General features: G+C 44.6%; 1 long non-coding RNA gene across 1 annotated transcript; it reads left to right on the forward strand.

Annotated features, from left to right (window-relative positions):
- The first annotated feature begins 1,128 nt into the window (after nt 1-1,128).
- LOC142454836 (uncharacterized) lies at nt 1,129-17,264 on the forward strand. Its single transcript, XR_012785715.1, has 3 exons — nt 1,129-1,264; nt 3,960-4,086; nt 14,832-17,264. It is a non-coding gene; the product is annotated as an uncharacterized LOC142454836 (long non-coding RNA).
- The last annotated feature ends 5,834 nt before the right edge of the window (nt 17,265-23,098 follow it).

A 23,098-nucleotide genomic window follows, 5' to 3' on the forward strand; every position in this document is an offset into this window, starting at 1 on the left:
AAATGGGGATCGATGTAGGATACTTTGGACTCAACACAAGTATCAACATCTAGAATGTCAAAGGAGAGGGTAGGTGGAGGAGTGTTCTGTTCTCTGTGCATTAGGAGACCAACTACTGGAATAAGGACCAATTAGGATGGGAGAATAAGGGCCAGTAGGAAAGCAGGATGGAGCTAGGGTGAACCAACAGAACCCATAAGACCTGCTTTAATTCCCCTAGACAGGGTTCTCCCTCAAAGCACGAGGGGTCCCACTTCTTGATTGAACTGTGCTTATTAAATCTTTACTCCGCTTATTGTCCTGCAGCACCATCTAGTCTTTCTGTCTTACATGGCTCTCTCTGTTGGGGTGACAAACAGCTCCAGGGCAATTGACAGTGTTTCTGAGGGGAAAAGCCCGGCGACATTATCAGCAGCTAGCAATTCGAATGGTTTTGTCGTCTTGTAGATTCAATAAAATTTACTTTCTATTGAAGTCACAGCTGTCCTTCCCACCAGTACACCTAGCACAATAACTAAGCCAGAGATAATAAAATATTTCAGTAGGGTTGAGGTTGGTTTTTAAATGATTCCATCTTTGTCTGGGGCAGCTCACAATGCTGAGGTGCAACTATCTTTAAGAGTGGCCTTAATTTGAGCCTGAGGAAACTGAGGTAACAGGAAACTGGTTTACAGCCTTTCTTCCCAACTAAATAGAGAACACGAAAGCTCACCACTGAACGCTTTCGATGTGCCAGCTTTTTCCATGTACTGCACTGCCTCAAATAATACACAGAAGTAGCTTACGGTCTGGGTACGATTGTAGAGGTTAATTTGCCTCCCGTCACACCAGCACTCGAACGCTGGCAGCGGGACCCGTGCCCGGATTCAAAAGCACTAGACTGGGCAGAGGAATCAGGAAAATCCCAAGAACCATTTGATTTCTCCGAGGGCAGACGGCAGGCTGTAGGATAAAGCGGAGTAGAGCCCACACCTGCCCGGCTGCATTACCCAGGTAGGGTTTCGCAACAGCTGCGGGAAGAATGCAACCAACAAGTTCCAGAGTGCGGCCGGCTCCTTGAAGCACAGGGCGGAAGTGACGTCAACAAATAGGCGTGTGGACAGGAAGTGACGTCAAGGACCGGTCGCGGGTCTGCAGACGGGGTAGAATTCCTACAGGACGTGACGCACCGGAAGTTACGTTTGGGGCGGCACCTGGTTGCAGAGGGCGTCGCGATGGGCGGGGCTTCGGAGGTCCGCTTGGAGGCACCTTGGACCCGGGGCAGGTAGGTGAACTGCGGGCCCTGACGGGATTGGGGCGGGATTTGGAGCCATTGGCCGGCTTGCTCAGAACCCCAAGCTCTCAGGGAGAGGCCGCGCTCTCTGCACGTAATGACTGTAGGGAAGGCTTCTTGGCATGGGACTTTCTGGGGGCATAGGGATGCAAGCATCTCTTGGGAATGGGATCGTGGAAGCCGAGGTCATGGAAGAAGTAGAGACAGGCCGTTTTCAAGGGGTCAGACCTGGGGGTCATAGGCTCTCCGTCGCTGGCGCTCAGGGATGGGAAAACGGGAGACAGGAGTTGAGCTGACCTGGGTTCATCTCCCACCTACCCCAGTTCCCACCCCCGCTATGCTAAGTATGGTTCTGGGATCATGTCTTTTCGTCACAATCCACTTGTTAGGCGTTCTGTCATTAGCTACTGCCGAATGAATTATCATTACTTCTCAGTGGGGAGATGACTCCAGCTTATGAGAATGTTACTGCAGTAGAGATCCAGGACATTGTTCTTCTGTGATGATTGAAGTTTAGAAATGTGCCTTAATACTTCTCTCCGATGTGCTCGGAGAGGATCTCACTGCCATCGAGTCTGCGACCCTAAAGGACAAAGTAGAACTGCTCCCTTGAGTTTCCAAGACTGTTACTCTTTACAGGAGTAGAAAGCCTCACCTTTCTCCCGCAGAGCTGCTTGTGGTTTTGAACCTCTGACCTGTGGTTAGAAGCCCAATGCATAATCACTGATGCCATCTGTGCTCCTTTGGAGAGGGTGAAGGGAGTTAATTTGCCTTTTTTCATGTTCTTCTTCTCCTGTTACATGATACTGGGAACCAGTTGGCCATCACGTGATAAGTTGTAGCAGTATCATTTCTAATTAGTGTTCTAAATGCTTGCTTTTCAGCATTATAAACCCATTACATTTCTTACTGTCTTTGTTCCTATATTGGGAACTTCTTACATCTAAGTATGCGGCTTGTAAGTAACATAAAATTTCCATCAGGTTTTCATTTGGTGTATATTGGTTACTCTGAGTTGGAATCCACTCAATCAGTGGTGACTTTGGTGTACGCCAAAGGGCAGCTCCTGCCATACAGTTATAGAGGGTCCCCAAAAGAATAAACTCTGAAAATTAAGCTGTTCTCGCTGTAGAGAGTTCATCTAAGCATCTTAGGTGATAAAAAGTGAGCATAGACCTACAAAACAAGTACTGTAACCAGACTATTTGGGTTCCTTAGGTGAAAGAAAGTGCAGACAACCCATCAAGCTGTGAAATGGGGTGTAGGTGTGAATCTCAAACCGGATGCAGTTCCCATGAGGTGATAGAGTGTGTGGGCTTTGTGCCAGCTAATGAGACACAGTAAAACCTGCAAAAGATGGAAACCAAGTCAGGTGGAAACCTGGCAGAGAAGGAAAACTCAAGGATCTTCCACTAACAGAAAAGTGGTAAGGCTGTACCCTGCCTAAGGTGGGAACTTCTGAATTCCCCAAATCAAGGCAGACTGATGGGAGTTCCCACTCTCATGGGTTTCACTGTAGTAGCCCTGGGAACGACTACTAACTGGATGTAATGAAACAGAAAACCTGAATTTATGTCATGTTTTTCACAAGGAAGAAACTAGTAAGCATTTTTAGATTTAAGACGTCAGATGCTCTTAAAATTGGTTGAAAACCCCCTAAAGTTTTTATTTAAGTGACATGCAGTAGTACATAAATGATTATTCACTTACACAATTTGTGTACCATATACATATGCATACATACATCTATATTTGTATAATAAAACACATGCAACAGTACAGTGATGATACTATACACTGTTATTCCATGCCATATAAAAAGAAAAGAAACCTTATTTATTTCTGGGAAGTGCTGAGAAGTTAGAAATAATGGTGCCAGGTCCCTTGTGTGATGCAAACGAATGGATTCACACTAGACAGTGAACTGAAGGGTGATTAGTTCAAACACCCCCAGCGGAGCCTTAGAAGAGAGCCTTGTGATGTCTTTCTAAAGGCCACGGCTCTATTCTGACACACGTGGGGCAGCCACTGGTTGGAATTGCCTCTGTGGCCATAAATAGCAACACTATGGCTCCACCTTTAGACTGTACATAAATGTGCTGGAAAGAAGTGTTTTTGACTCCCTCACATTTCATGTTAGGAGCCCTGGTGGTATCATGGTTATGGAAGGTCAGTACTCTGAAACCACCAGCTGCCTAGGAGGAAAAGGATTTTACAAGCCCGGAAACCTGCAGGGACAGTTCTACTCTGTCCTCTGAGGGACACTATGAATCAGAATGTACTTGATGGCAGGCAATGCGAGAGAAACTTAGGCTAATGTTTTAAACAAAAACTTTAGTCTTGCTGCCGTTGCTGTTCCATGTTATATATTGTTGTATATGTCAAAGCACTTACGTGGTAGGTAGCTCACTGCAAGATCAGTATTTTGGAACCAGCAGCCACTAGGCAGGAGAAGGCGCTGTTTTCTGATCCAATAAAGTATTCTGGTCTTGGAAATTCACAGGGACAGTTAGTTCTGCTGCGTCCTATAGGGTCACTATGAGTTGGCATCGACTCAAAGGCAGTGAGTTTGTGTGTTCATATATATATATACATATATATACACACATATGTATATATGTATTTTATAATGAATTAGTATCCAAGTGATAACAAGCATGCACATTGATGTTCTTGAGGTTTTCAGTTTTACAGAACATGGCTATCTGTGAACTCTAACATGGACCTCATTTAAAGAAACTCACAGACCTTCAAAGGACAAAAATATGAATCAGTTTGTATTGTGGCATTCAAATCGTAACACTCCGGGAGAGGTAAGTCCTTGACTGTTTTCTGTTTGGTGAGTAGTACAGCAGCTCTGGGCTGGCCTAGGAAGTTCTAGTCTTGTCACTGGAGAGTCTAGGCCTGCTTATCTTTACATGCTGTTTTAAGCAGGACCTCCCAAAGAGAGGCTTGTGTGGTATATATGAGGCAGTTGTTAATATTCTCCTGTCTTATCAGAAACTGAAGAGATTGGCAAGGTCTCTGGTCCCTGGAAGCTTATTTTTCTGTTTGTTTGTAGGGCTGTGGGTGGTGGGTGGCAGTTGGGGATCTTTCCGTGCTGCTGGTGCCAGTGGAAGGAAAACAAGGTGAGGTGCCTTGCAGGGGGAAGGCCCTGGATAGCCTTTTAACTCCCCTGGATTCCAACTTTGGCTCTGTCATATCAGATGTCCCTACTTTTTGGATCAGTTTCATTTGATCCATAGGTTAAACAAGATAAGTGGACAACAAATGTCTTTTCTATGGACTTAAATTTTTTAAAAAATGTCTTTGATGATCTGTTCTCCAAGCCTTTTATCTTTCTGTCGCAGGATGCAAACTTTCTCTTCTTCCTATTTTAACTTTCCTAACTTGAGTGTCTTACCAGCCCATTAATTTTCAAATCCTCAACTTTTAACTTTGTGCTCATGTTTGATGCCTTCTAATCACTAAATATTCAACTGGCTGTGTGTCCTTTGTAAATACATTTGCTTCTCATTTGGAATCTGTTCAGCACTAAAAGCCTGGAGTGACTCTAGGACTCATATTTCAGATCTGCTGGTGCAGCACAGAAACGTTTGCATTCAAAGATATTTATCACCATAGTGTTTGAAAGAACTAGAAAGAACCTAGACATGCTACAAAGGGGAGTCTGATGAAATGAGTTACGGTATCTTCATGCAAGGTATTTGCAATTTGTTAGACAGAATGAAGTAGCTCCATTGTTGTGAATGTGGAAAAACCTCTAAGATACATGGCTGAGAAAAACAATATAGAACTCAAGGAATCTGTGGAACCTGTGTTGGCATTTGTGTTTTTAAAAGCATACATTTACATACGTACGTGCAAAGTATCTTCAAAGCTGTACCAGCAACTGTTCACTGAGGCATCTCTAGGGGATAAGGCTGGAAGTTTTAGAATAGGAAGGAGTCTTCCACTTTTTCCCAAACTTTGTGTGGTAGACTGCATTTTTTACAGCGAGCATGTTTTTATTTTTATACTGCTAAGAACTAAAAAAGGGCAGTACTTTAGGGTAATTTAGTAGTTATGTGAGCCTAGTTCTGGGTAGTACAAAAAGTACATCAGCGTGTCTGCTAACCGAAAGGTTGGAGTTTGGAGTCCACTCCGTGACATCTGGGAAGACAGGCCTGGCGATCGACTTTTGAAAAATCGACCATCGAAAGTGGCACGGAGCGTAGTTTGCTGACATACATGGAACCACCATGAATCAGAACAAACTCAATGGCAACTCCTTAAGGCTTTTTGTCTTAAATAATTATTCAAATTACTGACGAGTGAGTGGGGTTATACAAGCAGTTGCCACACCCCCACACTCCCATGTTAGGAAGATGTCTGCAGTCGGCTTCTGTAAAGAAATCCTACGGGGCAGTTTCTGCTCTGACCTCTGGGGGCACCGTGAGCTGGAATCCACTTGATGGCATCTCTCTCCCCCCCCCCCCCCCCCCCCCCCCCGTGAGTGAACGATGTTTAGTCTTGCTGAAGACAGTATTCATGTTGCAGATGTTTCTACCGTTGTCTTCAGTCTAGGTTTCGGTTGATATTACATTGGTTTGGCGCTTCTGGGTTTCTCAGTATTACTGCGAGAGATGGACTCTGTTCTGTGGGAATTGCTGTTGTAGGCGGTCTATAGTCTTTAAACAAAACTTAAAATGATCATCTCATTTTGTTCTTGATATTTAGAACTAGCTCAGGGCATTTCAAAGAGTGCGTCATTCTCTCTGTTAGAAAAAAATCAATAAACCAAAAAGATCACTTAGTGAGCTTTACCTACTTTATCTCATTCAGTACTTTGCATTGGCCTATGGGCACCATGAACATTGCTGGAGACTTTTTATTTTGGCTTTGACGTTTACTCTTGTGTTCCTGGAAATTGAATAACAGTAGTAGGTGACTAAAATAAAGCATGTAAGATGTAGTGCTCTTCATGGTATCTGTGGAGGGATTTTATTTGACACATGCTGAGTCATGATTAATGGACTAGGCTGTGTCATGGTATATTCAGTGTTTTATGGTTTGTCGGGGTACTTTGTATGTAATCATTTCTTTCACGCGATGTCTTGGTTTTTGTGATCCTGGGGATTAAACATTAATAACCAGAGTGGTAAAATGATTTGGCTGGATACCTAGAATATAATTCATTACTCTTGCTAAGAGAATGAGTCACTTTGATTTGAGTCTAAGGATAGATTGCTGAGTCAAAATGCTGAAGCATGGTAAAGGTGACCTATAGAAACGAGGTGAACATAAAAGTTACATGTAGCAAGATATGTGTATGTGCATATAAACTCTGCGGTTAGCAGCCTAACATGTAATCCAGTACACTACCAGGGCTTCTAATGTAGGTAATTAAGGTTATACTTAAGTAGATCCTGGTGGCACTGTGGATTAGGCATTGGATTACTAACCACAAAGCCGGCAGTTCAAACCCACCAGCCACTCCTTGGGCAAAAGATGAGGCTATCTGTCCTAGTAAAGATTTACAGTCTCAGATACCCTATACAGGATCACTAAGAGATGGAATCAACTTGATGGCAGGGAGAAACCGTTTAAACAGAATCAAGGAGCCCTGGTGGCCCAGTGGTTAAGCACTGGGTTACAACCCAGAAGTCTGAGCTTTAAAACTACCCACTACTCATGGGAGAAAGCTGTGACCCTTGAGTTCTCTGAAGATTACAGTCTTGGAAACCCCGCTGGGCAAGTCTACCCTGTCCTGTGGGATCCCGGGGAATCAGAATTACCTTGATGGCCGTCATTTTGGCTTCAACAGTGTGAACATCAGTGTGTTTAGTCTTGGTAGACTAGAGAAACGAATTCATAGACATTCATATGTAAATGAGAAAGAGGTTTATCTATAAGAGCAATTGAATATTGAGAAAACATCCCAGCCCCGTCCAGATCAAGTCCATATGTCCAATATTAGCCCATATGCCCAATACCAATCTATATAAAGGCCTCTTCAGACTCATGAAATACATGCACTGATGCCAAATACAGGAGGATCAAAGGCCAGTGGGTGGGAAGTCTTGTGGATCCAGTGGCCTTGTAAGCATCTCAGCGCTGGCAGGGGTCTCTGTGTGGCTTCTCCAGCTCCAGACGTCTGGTTGCATCTGAGTAGGTCCATGTGGCTCCTCCTCAGGGATGTCTTGCCGAGAGTCAGCCTTGTCAATAGAGAGTCTCCAAGGGAGTAAGGAGAGAGAGAGAGAGAGAGAGAGAGAGAGAGAGAGAGAGAGAAGTGTCTCCCCCCTCCAAGGAGGAAAACAGGAATTCCCAGAATCCTTAGGGGAAGGCCATGCCTACATAGGGGCCTCATTGGCTATATCCTGATTGAGAGCCTAGTGTCCACCCCTACACTCTTAATCCTCAAACTGACACCAGACCGTGTAACTACCACAATCAGGAACGCCATAAAGCAGAGGAGCGTTCTCGTTGCATGTAAATTGTACTAGATCATCTGGAAGGTCCTTTTCAGATCCTAAGATTTTTTACTACTGCTACCAAGGGTGTGGTGCCGCAGGTAAATCTGGCGCACAGACCCGTCTTTGCAGTGTTGGGAAGCAAGGCTGTCACTTTAAGGACAAACGTGCGCCCATCCCAAGCCATGGTATTTTCAATTGCTGAAGGCTGAAGAAAAACCAGTGTATTTAAACTATGGTGCTGGCGACGAATATTGTAAGGATCATGACCTGCCAAAACAACAAACAAGTCTGTCTTGCAGAAGTACAACTAGAGTGTTCCTTAGCGGCAAAAGGATCGGAAGAGCTCGTCTCACGCACTGTGGACATGGTGTCTGGAGAGACCGGTCCCTGGTGAAAGACATCATGCTTGGAAAAGTAGAAGCACAACAAAACAGAGGAAGCCCCTGGACACGACAGATTGACACAGTGGTTGTCACACTGGGCTCCACCCTAAGATCCGTTGTCAGGTTGGAGCAGGACTGGGGGATGTTTCGGTGCATTGAGCTGCCATGAGTCAGAACCGGCTCATTGGCACCTACCCACACCAGGTGCTTCGGTATGTTCTAGGATGGTATACATTCTGTTATCCCTATCTTTAAATACTAGGAGTTAGCTTATCCAGTGGTCACTGTCTGCCAACTTCAGTTTACCCAGAACCAGGAAGTACTTTTACAATGATCTGAGCACTCAAATTCCAAAATCCATGTGCTTTTCTCAGATCCTCACTCAGTCTGCTTTCCTCTATTTTGGACATGATTCAAACGGGTTTCATTGGGATTGAACTGCACAGCCCGTGTGGAGCAGCACGCATGCTCTGATGGCAGGCAAGCACTTGACAAGGAGGAAAGTCGTACAGCAAACCTATTTCAATTTGTTTAGCAAGCTGGACTTTTTTGATTAGAAGAAAACAGCCAAAAAGATCACCTTGATTAAATTCGAATCATCTGTACTCATTATTTATTTATTTTTAAAAATAGGACAGGGAAGGATACCTGAGGTATAGAAAGATCCCTTTTCAGTGTGTTTAATAATAAAAGGAATTTCTTGGCATATGGAAAGGCTGCATTGTTCGTGGACAGGGCATGGACTTAGGTTTTCATCTGGGATCGAATATTTAGTAGCTCTTCTGCTGATGAAGTTTATGATTTCCTTCAAGCAGCTTCAAGCATCTTATAAGCATTTGCAGACATGAAAGAGGCTGGAAGTCAGCTGTTTGCCCGCATCGTTAGGTGCCATCGAGTCGGTTCTGACTCAGGGGCCCCACGTCCAACAAACGCAAGCGCTGGCTCGCCTGGGCCACCGTCCCAGCCCGTTCTACCCCTGAGCCCAGTGCTGCAGCCACTGTGCCAGTCCATGTCCTTGAGGGGCTTCCTCCTTCTCACGCTCCTTCTACTTTATCACGCGCGCTGTCCTTTCTTCGGGACGGCCTCTCCTAAGGGAGTCCTGGTGGCAGAGGATGTGCGTTGGGCTGCTAACCACCGGGGCAACATTTTGAGACCACCAGGCGCTCTGAGTGAGACAGACGAGGCTTTCTGCTCTGGCAAACGGTTACCGACTCAGCAGACACTCACAGTAGCAGCTCTACCTGTCCTACAGGGCCGCTAGGAGTCAGAATTGACTCTCTGGCATGAGCGTGGTGGGTTTGTTTGTTTGGGGGGGCAGGGAAATCTCTCCTGATGACATGTCCAGAGTGTGTGGGACAAAGTCTCACCATCCTCACTCCTCAGGCTGTCCTTCTGGCTGTCCTTCTTCGAGGACAGATTTGCTCTTCTGGTAGTCTGTAGTTTATTCCATGTTCTTCACCACGACCTCCATTCAAATGCATCGGTTCCGCTTCAGTCTTCCTTATTCCTTGTCAGCCTGTCACATGTTTCTGAGGGGATTGAAAGTACCAGGGCTTTGTTCAGGGGCACCTTAGTCTTCTAAGTGTACTCACACATAGTGTACTCACATCTTGGTGTACTCACATCTTGGTGCACTCACACCTTGGTGTACTCGCACTTAGTGTACTCACGTCTCGGTGCACTCACATCTCGGTGCACTCACATCTCGGTGCACTCACATCTCGGTGTACTCACATCTCGGTGTACTCACATCTCGGTGTACTCACACTTAGTGCACTCACATCTCGGTGTACTCACATCTCGGTGTACTCACATCTCGGTGTACTCACATCTCGGTGTACTCACATCTCGGTGTACTCACATCTCGGTGTACTCACATCTCGGTGTACTCACACCTCGGTGTACTCACACTTAGTGCACTCACATCTTGGTGTACTCACATCTTGGTGTACTCACATCTTGGTGTACTCACACTTAGTGCACTCACATCTTGGAGTACTCACATCATGGTGTACTCACATCTTAGTGTACTCACACTTAGTGTACTCACATCTTGGTGTATTCACAGTTAGTATACTCACATCTTGGTGTACTCACATCTTGGTGTACTCACACTTAGTGTACTCACATCTTGGTGTACTCACATCTTGGTGTACTCACACTTCCAAGAGGTCTTTTGCAGCGAATTTATCTAATGCCGAGTTTTGCTGGCTTTCTTAACTGCTGCTTCCATGGACACTGATGGTGGATCCAGATTCAAATCTTTGACTTCGTTGTGTTCTCATTTATCATGATGCCTTTTTTGGGTCCACTTTTGAGATTTTTGTTTTCTTTATGGTGACGTGTAGTCAGAACTCAGGGCCACATAGCCTTTGATCTTCATCAGTGAGTGCCTTAAGGCCTCTTCACCTTCAGGAGGCATGGCTGTGTGTCATCCGCATATTGCAGGCGGTTAATGAGCCTTCCTTCCTTCAGTTCTTTGTCATATCGTCTAGCTTTTTCATTCTATTATTTTCAATCAGCATACAGATTGAAAAATATGGCGAAAAGCTACAGCTCTGACATGTGCCTTTTATGATTTTTAACCACAGTTGACCCTTATTCTGTTTGAATGACTGCTTCTTGGTCCATGTACAGGTTCCATGTGAACACAATGAAGTATTCTGGAATTTTCCTTTCTTTACCATATTACCAGTTATTTTTATGGTCCACCCAGTTAAATGCCTTTGCATAGTCAATAAAACACAAGTAAACAACTTCCTAGTAGTCTCTGTTTTCAGCCAAGATCCATCCGACATCAGCAGTGGTATTCCTGGTTCTACATCCTCTCTCTGAAGCTGGCTGGACTTTCTGGCAGCTCTCCTCTGTGTACTGCGGAAGCTGTTATAAAATTATCCTAAAAGTTTACTTGCATGTGACATGAATAATAGTTTGATCAAGTCTACATTCTGTTGCATGACCTTTCCTTGGAATGGGCACGAACTTGGTTCACCTTCACTTGATTTCTTGCACTAGACCAGAGTGCGTCTAGGGTTGCATCTATTTGTGGAAACATCTCAGTTGGTACACTTTCAATTCCTTGTCTGTAGTCAATGCTTTCAGTGTAGCTTGGACTTCTTCCTTCAGTGCCATCAGTTCCTGATCATGTGCCAACTCCTGGAATGGCTGAATGTTGACCCTTCTTTTTGGTGGCGACTCTGTATTCCTTCCATTGTCTTTTGATGCTTCCTGCATGATACAATATTTTGCCCACTGGAACCCTTCAATGTTGCTCCCTGAGACTTGAACGTCTACATCAATTCTTTCAGCTAAAGAGATGCCAGACATGCTCTTCCCTTTGTTTCCCAACCCCAGGCCTTTGTACAAGCATTAGCTTTACTTTGTTTTTTTTTTTTTGAGCTGCCCGTTGAAATCTTCTGTTCAGCTCTCTTACTTCATTTTTTCTATTTGCTTCATCTACTCTACATTCAAGAGTAAGTTTCTGAGTGTTCTGGCATCCGTTTTTCGTCTTTGCTTTTTTTTTTCTTGACATATGCTTTCTTCACGCGTGGAGTCTTCGATCTTCTTCCACAGCCATTGGTGCTTATTCAAGTATGCCATGTTATGGCTATTCTTGAGATGGCATCTAAATTCAGGAGGGATGTTCTGAAGGTTATATACTTTGGCTCTCATAAACTTGTTTTAAGTTTTCTTTATTTTCAACTTGAAACTTGCTTATGAGTAATTGATGGTCTGTTCCACAGTTGCCCTCTGGCCTTGTACTGAATATCTCCATTGCCTTTTCCTACAGAGGTAGTGGATTTGCGTCCTGTGTGGTCTGTCCACGTGGCTTGTCTCTCCACTTATGTTGCTGGAAAAGTATTTGCAGTAACTAATTTGCTGGGCATCAGCCTTTGTTGTTTCTGTCGCCAAGGCCATACGTTTCAGCTACCATTCTTTGCTTCCAGCTTTTATCTTTCCATCACCTGTAATTATCAATGCATTTTGATTGCATGTTTGATCAATCTCTGCAGGAGATGGTTAAAATCTTGTTTTTCATCTTGGTATGTAAATTTGGATGTATGGATATTATTTTATCGCTAGTGTTGTAGGTTTTGAAATGATCTTTTGACAATGAAAGAGATACCATATGTAGTCCATATGGTTGTTCAATTCAATGTGACCAACACCAGTTCATTAATGCCTGGGATTTCCATATTTATATGCTCATTTTCTCTTGATGACTTCCAGTTTTCCTAGACTCATACTTTGTTCTACGTTCCAGTTGTAGTGGATATTTGCAGCTGTTTCTCCTTATTTTGAATCATGTCCTATTAGCAAATGAGGACCCGACAGCTTTCCTCCAGCCACATCCTTAAGGACCTGAAATGTTGGCTCCATCCGCTCTCATTTGAGAGCTGGTATTCAAATGCCCCCGTGGCGCTCCCAGTGCCCGTGAACCCCAGGTACTCATCCTGTAGCGCTCTATCAGAAAACGCCGCTGCGACCACTGCCAGTTGTTTCCACAAGGGTTCCCCAGCCTTTTCTTTCCTTCCCCAAAGTAGGCCACAAAGCCCTCCTTCCTAGTCTGTCTTAGCCTGGAACTGCCACGGAAACCGGTCCACTCCGGATGAGCTGCTGGAATTTGGAACATCGGTGGCATCGTTTCTAGCATCACAGCAACAGGCAAGACACCACAATACAAGGAACGGAGCACCGCTGGTTGTTCATAGTAGGTTCTTAGTAGAGGCTTGTTATCATGATTCTGTTTCCCCCGATGCTTAGTCCATCTTATTTCCTCTTTTGCCCTTCAGATAGAGCAGATGAAACTTAGTTTAGGTTTAATATATATTAATGCTAATTCTGGCGAGGAAGAACATTTTGAAAAACCTTTTTCTGCTAGCGACTCTGAGCATCGGGCTACTCACTGCAACACTGGCAGTTCAAACCCATCAGCCTCTCCTTGGGAAAATGAAGAGGCTCGTTGCTTCTGTAAAGATAGATGTGCAGCCTTGGAAATCCTATCTAGGAATGGACTTTGGGTGGATGTTTTTTTTTAACTGAACAAGTAATCCATTCCACTTTACAGAGATCTCACGAGGCCAGCTGCTGTGGAGTGTGTTGTTCCTCATGGTGACTGTGTGCATCCGAGTGCAGATGTGCTGCATCCGGGTGCCAGTGGCTCATCATTTGGAAGTAGCTGCCCTTCCTGGGAATTTCTGGATGGATTCAAACCCCCAACCTTTTGGTTAGATGCCAAACTCATTAACTCTTTGTGCCACCCAGGCATTGTATACCCAAAAATAGGACTGGGAAAAATACCCATTTGAGTCAAAAAGTATTGGCATCTAGACTAAGACAGTCTAGAAGAAATGCTTGGCAACTTTCTTCTGAAATCAGCCAGTAAAAACCCAGTGGGCGATGAGTGTCCGGTCGGCAACAGAGCAGAGCATGACAGAACCCGGCCGTGTTTGAGTCAGCCATGCATGGACTCACCACGAGTAGGGACAGGTGAGCAACAACAAATAGCCCTCTGCTGCTCTCAACACTGTAGTGGTATGTGCTGTTTTTAAAATGCTGTGCAGTTCCCGTAGGATGCCGCGTCTGAGTAGTGGTCCCTGAAACGGATTCTTCGTCACTTCTGTTGGGGAATTCACTTTCTAACCCTCGTCCACAGCGACAGGCACACAGCACCACGCTGGTGTAGGCTCTAAAGCTCTAGTCCGGGCAGATCTTGTATTGAAAGCAGTCTTGTAGAGTGGTGGGCGCAGCTCAGTGTCAGATGGCCTGAGTCTGAATCCTGGCTTCACTGTGTGCTCACTAGGTAGCCCCCGAGTTTCTTCATTTTTTCATGCCTCAGTTTCTTCATCTGTAAACTGGGGGTAGTAAATCTAATTCGTCAAGCTGTGGTGAGAATTCATTGAATTTCTGAATTATAAAATCATATGTATATGGAATGCTTAGAACAGTGCCTAGCACAAACTGTAGTGGAGTAAATATTAGCAAACTATTAGTCTTATTCCAAATTTGTCAGGGCTTAGAATTTTCTTTAAAAAAAGACAAATGGATAAATTAATTAGCGTAATCATAAAAGTAGTGAGTGTGCTTAAAAGCAAAGTGGGCACGGGAGAGGGAAGGGTGGAACGGCAGGGATGTTAGCTAGCATCTACTGAGGGTCACAGGGCTGCTGGCAGGTGCTCCCTGAGCCGGCATCTCGGAGAGCTATAGCCTTGCCTCACTTAGGTTTTATACAGTATTTTTGCTGTATGTTTTCCATTTTTATTTGAATGTGGAAAAGTGATTCTGAGTTTTATTTGAAGGCTCTTTCCTTTTTTCTCATTGAAATACTTTTATACCATAATGTTTCTAGTTAAAATTTTCTCCCTACCCCACGAGATCAGCTCCATTTTATGCTGTATCTCCCCACAAGCAGAGAGGAAACGCCCTTTAAGACAAATCATTTTCTTCGACGGTAACCAAGGTATTTTCATCAGAACTTGACATTCCCTTTGCAATTTCCAGTGAAAAATACTAGCCCCCAAGATAAGCCAGTGGACGCATTTAGCCATTCTGTGCACTGTGATCTTTTACACCTGCGCTTTCCTTCCTTGCTTCCTTGCATTCTTCGGCATGCTGTCTAATGCTCTAATTACTGACCAGAGTTAGAGCGTTTCAAAACCCTATTTCTTACAGTCACTAGGCTTGCAAGTAGACATTTTGTGTGTGTGTTTTGTTTTGAAGCATCAAGTATCACGTTTTTGAAGACCATGGCGTCCCCTCCTTACGCATTCAAGATTTGAGTTTGAATAATCTCATCAGGACTCAGATCCTCCTCCGAAGCTTCGAGTTTCATCTGCACTGAAGCTCCCCATTGAGCCCTGCTGCAAAAGGGAACACCTAAAAGGACCAGAGCCCACGAATGCAGTTCCCACGGACCGCTCATCTGCTTCCCCTCCTCGGCCCTTGGGTCACACTGCTTTTGTTCTCTTAGACTAGAGTCAAAGAAACAGTGCTTTCCCCCAAATGCGTGTTTTGTGGCCTGTTTTTATTGGTAGAAAAGTATAAACTAGGGCCTCAAACTGGTTTATTCGTTTGGGTCCCTGCTGAGAATTCGCCTTTCCACCCCAGCTGAACCTCCCTTTAAGAAGATCTGCTTCTCCTAAGAATCAGTCACCTGAAGATCTTGAATTTCATGGGAGGGAAATGCAGATTCCCAAGGGGTGGCTGTCAAACCAGAATGAGCCAGCTTGAATCTCTGGTATAAATTTGTCAAAACTGTAGAATCAGCGTTTTGTTTAACAACTTGAGTCAGCAATGCTCAAGTAAAGTAGTGAGAAGAACTGTGTTTTCGCGTGTTCTATGAGGGCCTAGGGGGTCTGGAGGAAAGATCCCGCCCCCTAAAGTCCAAGTTCCACAGTCCTCCCGCGGCCCCCACCTCTGACCAGGGAAAGCTAACGAGAAATCACTGAACCGCGCTTCGACTTGAAGTTCAGCATCTGTAGAGTGAATCTGATCATACCTCACAGGGTTGTTGTGAGGAGAAAGTGAAATCATGTGTTCAGCACAGACTTACGGTCAGTTCTCTCAGCTGTGGGGCCTGGGAAGGAAAGCCCGTGCCACGCCCACGCGGAACACAGTGCGAGATGTTCCTGTCCTTCCTCTGAGTGCGGAGAACGCTGGGAGGCCCAATCCCAAGAGGAGGAAGACTCATGTGCCCGTTAAGTGATAAATTAGCCAATATTAGTGTTCTAGTCATAGATTGTAACATTAATAGCTTATAAAATTAACTAGCTTTTAATGAAAGAACATGGATTTTAAAATGCATATCATGTGGAAAGAGCAAAAACTGTTTTCGTATTTCTGTCTGCGTCCTTGGTCATTAAATAAATGCATTTTTCTGTTCTAGAAGTGTCATTGTGGTGCAAACACCTTTCGACTGGACATTTGGAGACCCTGAGGCCAGTCGGGGTTCCTCTCACCTTCTACTACTGCTTGTGAGCAAGGAGTCAGCACTCGCTGTTTGACTTTTGTTTTAACTGATGAGATTTTATTTTTTGTATTTTGTAGCACAGAGAAGGCCTGTGTCTTATGGGTATTTTATTTAATATTCTCATATGATTTTCCCTCATACTATCTTAATAATGGAATCAACCTCACAGAGTACAAAGATATTAAATGTTTTTTTTCTTGTAAAATTAAAAATTTTTATTTTCCTGTCCTAGTGGAATATGCAAAATCCCCACTTGCCAGTGTCTGAAGATTCAATATGGAGAAGCTACAGAGAATATCATTAGTATGTCTGGGAGGTTTGATGGTCTCTAGAAAGGTGTGTTAGTCCAGGTAGACAAGAGAAACAAATTCATAGAGATACTCATATGTGTGTAAGAAAGAACTTTATATGTAAGAACAATTGAATATTTAGAAAACATCCCATCTCGGCCCAGATCAAGTCCAGAAGTCCGATATTAGCCCATATGTCCACTACCAATCTATAAATTCCTCATCAGACTCACACAACACATGCAGTGACGCCGAATGCAGGAGATCACAGGCTGTGGGTGGGACGTCTTGTGGATCCAGTGGCAGTGGAAGCATCAGCGCTGGCGGCAGGGGTCTCCACGTGGCTCCCTCAGCTTTAGGGGACTTGCTGCATCAGCGAAGCCCCACCAGGCTCGTCATCAGTAATGTCTCGGAGGGAGTGAGCGTGTGTCCTGCCTGCAGCAAGCTGTTTATCTCCCTAGTGCTTCCAGATGAGGTCATCAAGCTGCGACCTGATTGACAGGCTAAACCCCACCTCGTCACTCTGAAAGTCTCAAATTGACAACGTATTATGCAACTCCCACAAAGAGAAAATGCTAATTTTCTTTTTTCCTCTAAACCACTCAAATTTTTCTTGAGATGAGTGCTGTAAGACGAATGAAGTACTGTCATTAACTTGTTCAACTGGCATTGGATACATTTATTCAGTGTAGGGAAAATGAGCACCGTCTCTCTGGTGATATCATGGTAAGAAATAGAGACTTCCATACTGTTCATGAAGGATAGGGGATTACTTATTCCCCCAAGGACTACATGTTCTGATGCACTGATGAACAGCTAATTATGTAGTGCTTGCGTGTTCTGAAATACTACATGTTAGAGTCCTGGGATTACTTATTTGGCTTTGATAGAAGATTGTACAAGATACTGGTTATCCTTGTTTACAAGTTATATTCATGTAAATGACTGTAATCCTAATGGCATCAGGAAATTAAAAAATGTAGACTCCACTTTGTCATTTCCCCTGAGCATGAATCACCAAATATCGTGCATTAGTGGAGCCAGACTGAGTTACACACATGTTACCAATTGAAGCTCCTCTGTATGACAATTAGCAGTAATGGCATCAGGACAACACCATATAGGGTTAACTTTATGATTGTCCCTTTTTGCCCCCACATTATATTTGACATTTCACTACCTTTTCATGTAGAGAGTCAGGAACCCTGGCGGTGCGGTGTAGTGGGTTACAGGTTGAGCTGCCGACCATGTAGCACAATTGGAATCCAGCAGGCCCCCCATGAGAGAGTGTGTGTGTCTCGGAACCCACAGGGGCAGCTTTGAGCTGTCCCACTGAGCCTCAATGGCAGGGAGTTTGTTTGCTCTGGCTTGGTCATATAGAAAGTAGGGGCTACCGAAGAAAAAGGTCCAGAAAATTAGACAACCCCTGCTGCCATCCTTGACCACGCCTTCCTCAACCTTCCTATCTAGCCTCTCGGAAAATCCTGCCTTTACCTCCCTCCTAAATATCTTCCAAACTGCCCACCTTTTCCTGTTCTTCCCATCATCCTAACTTGCACTCACATCCGCTGTGCCTGTGTTTCCATAATTCTTGGCCAGCCTCTACTCCACTCTTCCCTCTAACCTCATTGGTTTTTGAAGCAATCTTTAATACACACACACACATCTCTAATCTTTTGGTTCCCTTCCTTAAACTTTGAATACCTTGTACTCAAAATATTCCCCTCAAGGCCTTGCATGATCTGTCCTTGTTGATCACTTAGCCAGTTTTCTTTGCTTACTAGTGGTCATCTATTTGCCTGAAGATATTGCTGAAACTTTGTTCCGGGTTCTTGCAGGTACTTTCTGCCTGGAATGACCCCTTCCCCTTTAGTCCTCTACACGTAATTCACTCCTACTTACGATACAGGTCTCATTTGATGTATTTCTTTTTAAAAGCTGCCCCTCGTGCCCCAGAATAGATTAGACTCTCTCGCCCAGTCATTTTTCAAAATTGCCTTTTTCTCCCATCTCGCCTACCGATGGTTAGTTGTTTAATCTTTTTCTAATAATGTTAAGTACAGACTAAAGCTTAATGCGGGCTGGAGCTGGCGTGTGCTCAGCTCACCACTGCTTCCCCTGTGTGTAGGGCAAGGCTTAGAAAATAGTAGGGATTCAGTAAAATATTTGTGGGAAGATATGTACTTAGTAGTTATTTCAGGTACCATACATTCTTCCCCAGAGAAAGACGAGGCTTTCTCCCGTAAAGGATTCCCGTCCGGGAAACCCACAGGGGCCGTTCTCCCTGCCCCAGAGGGGTGCGAGCATTGTAATGGACTCCATGACAGTGTGGTTGGCTAGTTTACACACTCTTCTAGCTTGCTTAACCCTCGTCAGAATTCCTGAGGCTTCCTCCCTCCCACCAAGGATAAGTCAGTGACATGATTATGCTGTCCATAATTATGGACTGATATTGTGTGGTGTCTCCAGTGGGTAATACCTGGGTCCTTGGCTTTGCACGAGAAAGAATTCACACCGAAGTCTGTTTTGTAATCCAAGCGGGTTTTTATGAAGGACGGGAGAAGTCTCAGGTTTTATAGTCTCAAAAGAGTACACACTATTTCACGGAAGCATGCCCAGCTGTGTGAAAGCCCCACTGGGGCTCACAACTGGTCATAACCTCATGGACCAGCGCAGCCATACGTGCGGAACTCGGGGAGGGATCTCAGGGCCCACGGGGTCGAGGGAGTAAAGGCAGGAGACTGCGCGGAGACCTGAGCGTGGGCCAGGAGCGTCAGTCTGTGGGCCCCGAGTGCATCGAAGTGGGAGCATGTGCACCTCCAAACGATCTCTGTCGCTGAGCAGGGTACATACAAGAGCCTCAGAGGAAGTCCCAGAGCATGCTCCCTGTCTTTATCCTGGCCCACCCGCTGGCTGGGGAGGCATGGTTGAAGGTGTTGGTTAACCTCTGGCTGTGTTCAGCCCACCTGGGCGATGTGTTCAGCCCACCTGGGCGATGTGTGGGCTTGGGCCTAGATTGGGCCACCCTGGTGTACCTCCCACCTAGCTCGGGGGCTTGAATTGGAGCAAGCTCAGTTAGGGGGGGTGGTCTTCATAGGTGTTCAATGTTCTCCTGAGTTCTTCCCAACCTCCTTTACGGGGCCTGTGCAGGCATGGGAGGGACCAGCCCCTCGTCCCTATTCTGGCTACCTAACAATATGATCTGTTACCTCCCTCCACTTGCCTCTCCATCATCATTTAACAGTCTGTCCAAGCCTCTCTGGTCACCTGATTGCCAGTAATGCCAAGCTTTCTTTGCTTCAGGACTTTCGTCCTTGATATTCCCAGTGCTAGGGATTCCCATTGCTTTAGATACCTAGATGCAGCTTAATGAAGGGATTTCCATGGCCTGAGATATACCCACATCCTTCAGGCCCCTCGGGTCATGGCATGTCACTTCAATGATGTTTTCTCTCATCGACCTTCTTTGAAATTATCACCTCATGGGCACCCTGTGGCATCCCTATCCTCCTTCCCTGCTGTTCTGTTTCCTACAGCGCTCTACTGTGGGTCTGTATTTCAATGCAGTGGCCACACAAAACTCACGGAAGCTCGTGATTATGGGTTTTATTGGGCAGGCTAACACGTGAGCAATGCTCAGGAAAATGCTGCAGAAACTGTAGTGGTGTTGAACACAGTTAACAAGGACAGTGCTATAGGAAAAACTCAAGTATACAAGTGGTTTTTTCATTTCATAAAAGCTCGTTGATGATAAGCCTTGTTCTGGACATCCATCAACTTCCTGAACAAACAAAAATGTCCACTGGTAATGTCGACTTCCAGTTCATTCCACCAGGTCACACTATTTATCTCCAACCAAGCTTTCTATTTTGAGGCTCTGAAAAGACAACATAACAGTGTGCGACAAAAGTCTGACTTGCGGCAAACTGGGGACTGGTTTTGCCACCACGATAATGCACCTGCTCATGCAGCCATCTCAGTGCAACAGTTTTGGGCAAAAAACAGCATGCCCCTCTTGCCCCATGCACCATACTCACCTGACCTCATTCTGTGCAACTTCTCTGTGTCTACTTGAAGGAAGAGGGACATGAAAGGCCAGCGATGTGACAGTGTAGAAGAGGTGAAGAAAAAACGAGGGAGGCGCTGTCAGCCATCAAAATAAATGAGCTTGAAAATGTTTCCAAGAATGGAGTCTCAGATTTGACAAATGCGTTGAGTGTAATGGAGAGGACTTTGAAGTAATAATGTTGCTTTGCAAAGTGATTTAAATGCATAGCCTTGGAAAAAATTTCCGTTATTTTTTTGGGGGGATACCCCCTCCTATCTATTAAGTGGGACATAGAGTGATCAAGAGGATGAAATGGTAATCAGACGCATGTAGGGTCAGTGCAGAGAAGGTCCTGCCAGCAGTCAAGGGCAGATCATAAATCTGATTCTTAAAGGGAAGAGCTGGTGCTTCCTTTGGCCGCACGCACACTAGTACCAAGCTTCCCCGGAAATGGGGATTGGACTGAAATCCTGAACTTTGTTCTGTTCCACAAGTTACAAACAATCGAGTCTAAGCTACCCCTTGAATTTAACTTTTAAGAAATCATGTCAAAGCAGCCAAACTTGCTTTTGTATTGAAAACACTGTCCCTGTATTTCCTGTGAAGTGCGCAGTTTGACCATTAGGGAGAGTGTGTAATGTCTGGGAGGGAATGGTCATGCCTGCCCACCTCTGCTTATGTACATTCCAAGGTTGACCCCAAATACAGTATGTGGAACATTTCTGAATGCCCATTGTTAAAGATACCAACTAGCATATCTGCTATCTCCTGTGTTAGGCCGGATTGACTAGAGAAATAAGTCCATTGACACTCATAAATGTAAGGAAGAGTTTTAGATCAAGAAGTAGTTATATATGAGGAAAACATCCCAGCCCAGTCCAACTCAAGTCCATGAATCCAATACTAGTCCATCAGTCCCTCTTCAGACTCATGCAGCCACATGCAATGATGCAGAATGCAGGAAGATCCCAGGATGGTGTGTGCAAAGTCGTATGGATCCGAGGTTGGTGGAAGCATGGCAGGGTCCCGGCAGCTCTCTGGGTTAGCAAGCAGGAAGGTGGAGGCAGAGAGAAAAAGGGTTCTCGCGGTCCTCCTGATGAGAAGGCCACACATAAGGAGGTACCATCAGGCTGTGCCCGGAATGACAGGTTGAATACCATCGCCACACATTGTATTTCTTCAAGTTGACATCAGATTATGTAAATACCACATCTTTCTTCTACGTTAATCATGGAAAAGCCAGAGATTCCAGTATTTGAGGTTCTTTCTCTTTGAGGTAGATAGTTGATGACGGAGAAATTTTTGCATAATCATCTGAATTGGGTAGAAGATGGTGAGCTAATGAGGTGAATTAAACTTCCAAAAAAGTCCTTTTCTAATGTGATAACCAATATTGGGAAGTCTGTGTGTGGAGTTAAAGGAGAACATTTGCAACATAGAGCTTCTGTTCACAATACATCTATTTTCTTAATTCTACTTGGTCTCTTTTACCCCTCTGTCATTTAAAACAGAATCTGAACATGGTAGGGAGGCCAGCAAGATAAAGGTCTTGGGATGAACTGCAGCTCTCTCTGTAAATCCTGTATGATTTGACTAAAACCCCTGGAGTTTTGAGGCCGAGGATGAGAATATAATATAGTGAAGTGGTGCTACACTGGAAAAGTGGTATAACTCTGACTTATTGGAGGCCAACATTACTTTCAAAGTCAAATCTTATGGCTTACCCCCTTTACAGAACTGAAAGAAGTGAACTAAACCAACAATGAACTTTTATTTTTAGGGACATGATGGAAACGTGCTTAAGAAAATAGTGGATACTACCTATTTTCAGGAAAAGAAACATTCAGAACACAATGAACCCATTCTCTACCACTGAGTCAATTCTGACTCATGGTGGCCTTGTGTGGGGTTTCCAGACTGTCCATAGACAGGAGCACATAACTTCATCTTTCTCTCAGGGAGCAGCTGGTAGGTTTGACCCGCTGACGTTGTAGATAGTGCCCTAGTGCTTAACCCACTGCAAATCAGGGCTCCTTAAGAATACAGTCCCACTCACACACTGCCATCGAGTTGATACTGACTCATGGTGACCCTACCGGGCAGGGTGGAACTGCCCCTGTGGGTTTCCAAGACTGTCACTCTTTACAGGAGTAGAAAGCCTTGTCTTTCTCCGGAGGAGAGGCTCCTCATTTCCAGCGAGCAACCACCGGGGCTCCTGAAGAACACATGTGAACTAGTAACATGGACATTAAAGAACAAATCATGCAAAGGGCAAGTCGTTTTACTAAAAGATTTTTGTACAAAGTATTTCTGACTCCAAGATTATAAGGAGATATATTCATCACTAAGTATACCTGACTCTAATTTTTAAGTGTATTAATTGAATTAGCTTTATTTAATTTATTGATGTGACGTAACTATGTTTTGATAAGTCAAGCCTCTCTTGACTTTGACCTTGCGTGAGAAACGGGAAATCCCTGGAGGGCAGAACAATCGGTGTGAAAATACTGCCCAGCCATCCTATCATCTGCACTGTGTGATCCAGAAGCAGAAAGATCTTGTTTTCTCTAAAAGTGTGGAAGTGGCAGAAAGAAAATATCCCTCAATATCTTTGCTGCCACAAATTCTAAGTGAGGACAGAAAAAAAATATATATGTATATATATATTCCAGCTTTTAAT

The sequence above is a fragment of the Tenrec ecaudatus genome, chromosome 8 (genome assembly GCF_050624435.1).
Source record: "Tenrec ecaudatus isolate mTenEca1 chromosome 8, mTenEca1.hap1, whole genome shotgun sequence".
Taxonomy (NCBI): domain Eukaryota; kingdom Metazoa; phylum Chordata; class Mammalia; order Afrosoricida; family Tenrecidae; genus Tenrec; species Tenrec ecaudatus.